Consider the following 6,329-nt stretch of genomic DNA (forward strand, 5'->3'; position numbering starts at 1 on the left):
GGAGGAGAATGTCCGCCCTACCTATACCTTTCACGGGTGCATGCACCGAAAAAGGATTAATTGCAGTAATACCTCAGGTATGAACGAGGAACTATAACAAACAGAATGATATATGTTATAAATATATTTAGTGAGTGAACATTGCAGTGAATCAGTGCTTGGATGGAACACATGCCCCTCAAAACTGTTGGTTCATGTGTTTTTGTTTCTTTGTTTGTATACATGAGTTTGTGTATGTATTTCTGTGTTAGTGTTTGTTTGTTTGTGTCTCTGCCCGTATCCGTCTGTGTCTGTGTGTGCGTGTGTGTGTGTGTTTGGCTTCCTGTGTGTTTGTGTGTGCTTGCCTGTGTGTCAGTGTGTGTTTGTGCGTGCCTGTGTGTTTGTATGTGTGTGTGTGTGTGTGTGTGTGTGTGTGTGTGTGTGTGTGTGTGTGTGTGTGTGTGTGTGTGTGTGTGTGTGTGTGTGTGTGTGTGTGTGTGTGTGTGTGTGTACGTGAAAAACAAATAAGCCATTGTTCTATCTAGCTAACACTGATCCGCTTGTTTGCATCAGTGCCCTCTGGGACACAATGGCAGCACACGCTATGGCTCCGCATTCTGCACCATCTCCCCCTATCGCTCTGCCAGACCCTCTCCATGTCCCTCCACCCCCACCCCTTCCCCACACTTACACACACACAGAAAGATTGCTTTGCCCTGAGTCATCAAAAGGCGCCCCGATGTCATTGGCTGTTGAGGAAGGATGGGCCATGCTAGGAAATCTTCTTAGTAACTTCCATGTGTGGGTCAGACAGAGTTGTTACTCACATGTGTCTGACCTGATTGTGATAAACTTTCTCTCTCTCTGTCTCTCTGTCTCTGTCTCTCTTTCTCTCTCCTCCTCAATTCACCATAATTCAGGCCTTTATGGCATGGGAATTGTACAATTGCCAGAGCACAAAAAAAGGAAATTAGAAAATGTAAATTGATACAATCTACATTGTATCAATGTAGATTGTATCAATTTACGTTTTTTTCAACCTTCTTTCGCTCTCTCTCTTTCTCTCCCTGCACTGCTCTTCTTCTCTTGCTTCCTCTCTCTCTCTTCCTCCCTCTCATAACCTCTCTTCCTCTCTCTCTCTCTCTCTCTCTCTCTCTCTCTCTCTCTCTCTCTCTCTCTCTCTCTCTCTCGCGCGCGCGCGCTTGCTCTGGCTATATCCGTCTCTCTCTCTCTTGCTCGCGCTCTCGCTCCGTCTATATTCCTCTCTCTCTCCCCATCTCTCTCTCTCTCTGGATATCAAGTGTGCTACCTGAGCACCGTATGAATATTTGATCATCCTGGGACACCCAATCTAAAGACGATGACAGAACTCTCCCATGGAGTGCGCTCTCTCTCCCCTCCCTCTCTCTCCCTTCCCTCCTTATCCCCCATCTCTTTCTCCCTCACTCTCTCCCTCTCCCCCTGTCTGTCTTTCATGAATGTCTGTGTGTCTGTGTGTCTGTCTGGTTCATCAGGTTGAACACATGTTCAGGGTTATGGGAAGCAGAAGATGTGGAGACATTGGGTGTGTAGTGTGTGTAACTCTGCAGAGAATGATGCTCAACGCTGTAACTAAGTAATAAACACAATAGAACACTTATTATCCACTAATCCATTTATTATAAAAGTATCCTTGTTAATTGTGTAACAAAATATCCAATACCCTGCTGTCTCTTTGTACACCGTCGTTATTGTGTTGTATTTTTATTTTATTTTATTTTATTTTATTACATATGTTTGTCAGTGACCTTATATCCAACATGAATCTCTCACAAGGAGTAGAGATGCATTGTACCAGATTCAGCAACTAGAAGCACTCAAACCATTCATAGATCCAAAGAAAACAACAACAATATGCAATGTATATAAGTATGTAGTCATTCCCAATCGGACCCCTCGCTCTGTCAACAATCTCCATCAACCCGCCACCCCTCCCACCACAACCCCGACTCGCTTCCAAACTATCACCTCCAGTACCTGATGTGAACATCCTGTTGTACTACAGCCCATAGAATGGAATAGAGAAACCCGGTGTCTAATTAATGTAGACAAGACTGAATTCTTTAAAATGAATGCAGGACCTCCTCATCCTCATCGTCATCCGCTTATCCGGGGTCGGGTCGCGGGGGGAGCAGCTCAAGCAGGGGGCCCCAGACTTCCCTTTCCCGGGCCACATTGACCAGCTCTGACGGGGGGATCCCGAGGCGTTCCCAGGCCAGTGTTGAGATATAATCTCTCCACCTAGTCCTGGGTCTTCCCCGAGGTCTCCTCCCCACTGGACGTGCCTGAAACACCTCCCAAGGAAGGCGCCCAGTGGGCATCCTTACCAGATGCCCGAACCACCTCAGCTGACTCCTTTCTAAGTAAAGGAGCAGCGGCTCTAATCCGAGTTCCTCACGGATGGCTGAGCTTCTCACCCTATCCCTAAGGGAGACGCCAGCCACCCTTCTGAGAAAACTCATCTCGGCCGCTTGTACCCGCGATCTCGTCCTTTCGGTCATCACCCAGCCCTCATGACCATAGGTGAGGATAGGAACGAAGATCAACCGGTAGATCGAGAGCTTTGCCTTGCGGCTCAGCTCTCTTTTCGTTACAACGGTGCGGTAAAGCAAACGCAATACCGCCCCCGCTGCTCCGATTCTCCGGCCAATCTCACGCTCCATAGTACCCTCACTCGCGAACAAGACCCCGAGGTACTTGAACTCCTTCACTTGGGCTAAGGACTCATTTCCTACCCGGAGTAAGCAATCCACCGGTTTCCTGCTAAGAGTCATGGCCTCAGATTTAGCGGTGCTGATCCTCATCCCAGCCGATTCACACTCGGCCGCCAGCCGATCCAGTGAGTGCTGAAGGTCACAGGCCGATGATCCAATGAGGACCACATCATCTGCAAAAAGCAGTGACGAGATCCTCAGACCACCGAACTGCAACCCCTCCCCACCACGACTACGCCTCGATATCCTGTCCATGTATATCACAAACAGGATTGGTGACAAGGCGCAGCCCTGGCGGAGACCAGCACCCACTGAGAACGAAACTGACTGGCTGCCGAGAACACGAACACAGCTCTCGCTTTGGGAGTACAAAGATTGGATGGCCCTGAGGATAGACCCCCTTACCCCATACTCCCGCAGCACCTCCCACAGTTTCTCCCGGGGGACCCGGTCATACGCCTTCTCCAGATCCACAAAACACATGTAGACCGGATGGGCATACTCCCAGGCCCCCTCCAGGATCCTTGCGAGAGTGAAGAGCTGGTCCGTAGTTCCACGTCCGGGGCGAAAACCGCATTGTTCCTCTTCAATCTGAGGTTCGACGATCGGCCGAACCCTCCTTTCCAGCACCTTGGAGTAGACTTTACCAGGGAGGCTGAGAAGTGTGATACCCCGGTAATTGGCACACACTCTCTGGTCCCCCTTTTTGAACAGGGGAACCACCACCCCGGTTTGCCACTCCTTTGGCACTGTACCCGACTCCCACGCGATGTTGAATAGGCGTGTCAACCATGACAGCCCCTCAACACCCAGAGCCTTTAGCATTTCTGGCTGGATCTCATCAATCCCTGGGGCTTTGCCACTGCGGAGATGTTTGACTACCTCAGTGACCTCCACCAGGGAAATTGACGACGAAACACCATCAACCTCGAGCTCTGCCTCCAACATAGAGGGCGTGTTATTCGGATTCAGGAGTTCCTCAAAGTGTTCCTTCCAACGTCCGACAACCTCCTCAGTTGAGGTCAACAGAGTCCCATCCTTACTGTACACAGCTTGGATGGTTCCCCGTTTCCCCCTCCTGAGGTGCCGGATAGTCTTCCAGAAACACTTTGGTGCCGACCGAAAGTCCTTCTCCATGGCCTCTCCGAACTTCTCCCACACCCGCTGCTTAGCCTCCGACACGGCAGCCGCTGCAGCCCTTCGAGCCTGTCGGTACCCTGCAACCGAGTCAGGAGTCCTCCAGGATATCATATCCCATATCACAGGAATGCCAGAAAAGCTCCGCCGGAGGTGTGAGTTGAAGATACCTAGGACGGGGGCCTCCTCCAGACGTTCCCAGTTCACCCGCACTACTCGTTTGGGCTTACCAGGTCTATCCGGAAATTTCCCCCATTCCCTGATCCAACTCACAACCAGATGGTGGTCGGTTGACAGTTCCGCCCCTCTCTTTACCCGAGTGTCCAAAACATGCGGCCTCAGATCAGATGACACGATCACGAAATCGATCATCGATCTTCGGCCTAGGGTACTCTGGTACCAGGTACACTTATGAGCACCCTTATGTTCGAACATGGTGTTTGTTATGGATAATCCATGACTAGCACAGAAGTCCAATAACAAACGACCGCTCGGGTTTAGATCAGGGAGGCCGTTCCTCCCCACCACGCCTCTCCAGGTGTCTCCATCGTTGCCCACGTGGGCGTTGAAGTCTCCCAGCAGAACTACGGAGTCCCCTACTGGAGCCCCATACAGGACTCCATTCAGGGTCTCCAAGAAGGCCGAGTACTCTGAGCTGCTGTTTGGTGCATACGCACAAACAACAGTCAGAGTTTTCCCCCCTACAACCCTTAGGCGCAGGGAGGCGACCCTCTCGTCTACCGGGGTAAACTCCAACACCGCGGCGCTCAGCCGGGGATTTATGAGTATCCCCACACCCGCCCGGCGCCTCACGCCCTTGGCAACTCCGGAGAAGAATAGAGTCCAACCCTTATCCAGGAGTACGGTACCAGAGCTGAGACTGTGCGTGGAGGTAAGCCCCACCAGATCTAACTGATAGCGCTCCACCTCCCTCACAAGCTCCGGTTCCTTTCCCCACAGCGAGGTGACGTTCCATGTCCCCAGAGCCAGCTTCTGCCGCCCGGGTCTGGTCCGTCGAGACCCCTGACCTTCGCTGCCACCCATGTGGCTGCGCACCCGACCCCAACGGGTCTTCCCACAGGTGGTGGGCCCATGGGATGAAGAGAGGGGGGGTGTCACGTAGTTTGTTCGGGCTGTGCCCGACCGGGCTCCGTGGCAAACCCGGCCATCAGGCGCTCGCCATCGAGCCCTCCGTCTGGGCCTGGCTCCAGACGGGGGCCCCGGGCTTCCTCCGGGCCGGGTCACATCTCCTCTTTTTTCGTTATTCATTGGAGTTTTTTGAACCATTCTTAGTCTGGCCCCTCACCTGAGACCACTCTGCCATGAGAGACCCTACCAGGAGCACAAGGCTCCAGACAACACAGCTCTCAGGTTCACAGATAAGGTGACGATAAGGTGACGGTTCCAGGAGAGGAACCGTCACCTTATCGTTGCAGGACATCATGGGAAAATATATGGAAAATCTATATCTATATAATTCAGGGAGCTTCTCCCATTCCTCAATGGCTTTAAATGATGAGGCCGATTTTCTGAAGGGATGCTACAATGTACCCTTGGAGCAGCGCTTCAAGGTCTGCATCTTTGAGGTCAAAGTCTGCAACATTCACATTCTCCAGATAAGCAAGAACAGAGTCATTTATCTCTCAGCCAACAACACACACACACACACACACACACACACACACACACACACACACACACACACACACACACACACACACACACACACACACACAAACAAATAAGATGCACGCAGCACATGTCTGACATTGTTTTTGAATGCTCAATAGATTATTTTAGGGGTTAATTTGAAAATTAAATTAGGAAAACGATCGTTCTGTTTATATCTCTAGTTCTATGAGTGTAGGCGAAGCCTAGATGGCGTAGCCTACATGAAATAGAACTCCTTGTTGGAGTGTCAGTGGATGATGGCTGGTTTAGGCAGCCTCACCGGGCCTGAGTCAGGCTGATTGGACTCTGGGGCTTGGCGTGGCTGCACACCTGTACACAATGATTAATCAATGTGCACAGGTTCACCCATTAACAGAAAAACGGTTTTAATATCCCCACCCTGTGACCTTTATCAGGACGAGCCCAGTAAAAACTAGAGGGCTTGTAATATTGGCTTTGGTGCACTCCCCTGAAGGGGAAGAAATCGTCTACTTGTAGATAATGGTAGAAAAATAGTGTGCGGAGTGAGCACTGGTTCAACCTGTATTGATTGCCTGTATGCATTGACAATGCCCATGCTATGCACGGCTGCAATACTTCACCTACGTGGCTTTTATTGGGTTCCTCCAAAAAAAGGGAACAGAGTGGAGAATGTTTGAAACCGGTTTAGAATTGGTCTGACAATGGTACAGGATGCAGATGAGCCATGCAGGAGAGCTCTAGTGTTTGTGTTGAGGGCTGGTTCAGCCTATGCACATAGGTTGCTTAATTGCTTAATGCAGAACAGGT

The sequence above is a fragment of the Gadus macrocephalus genome, chromosome 3, assembly GCF_031168955.1.
Source record: "Gadus macrocephalus chromosome 3, ASM3116895v1".
Classification (NCBI taxonomy): Eukaryota; Metazoa; Chordata; class Actinopteri; order Gadiformes; family Gadidae; genus Gadus; species Gadus macrocephalus.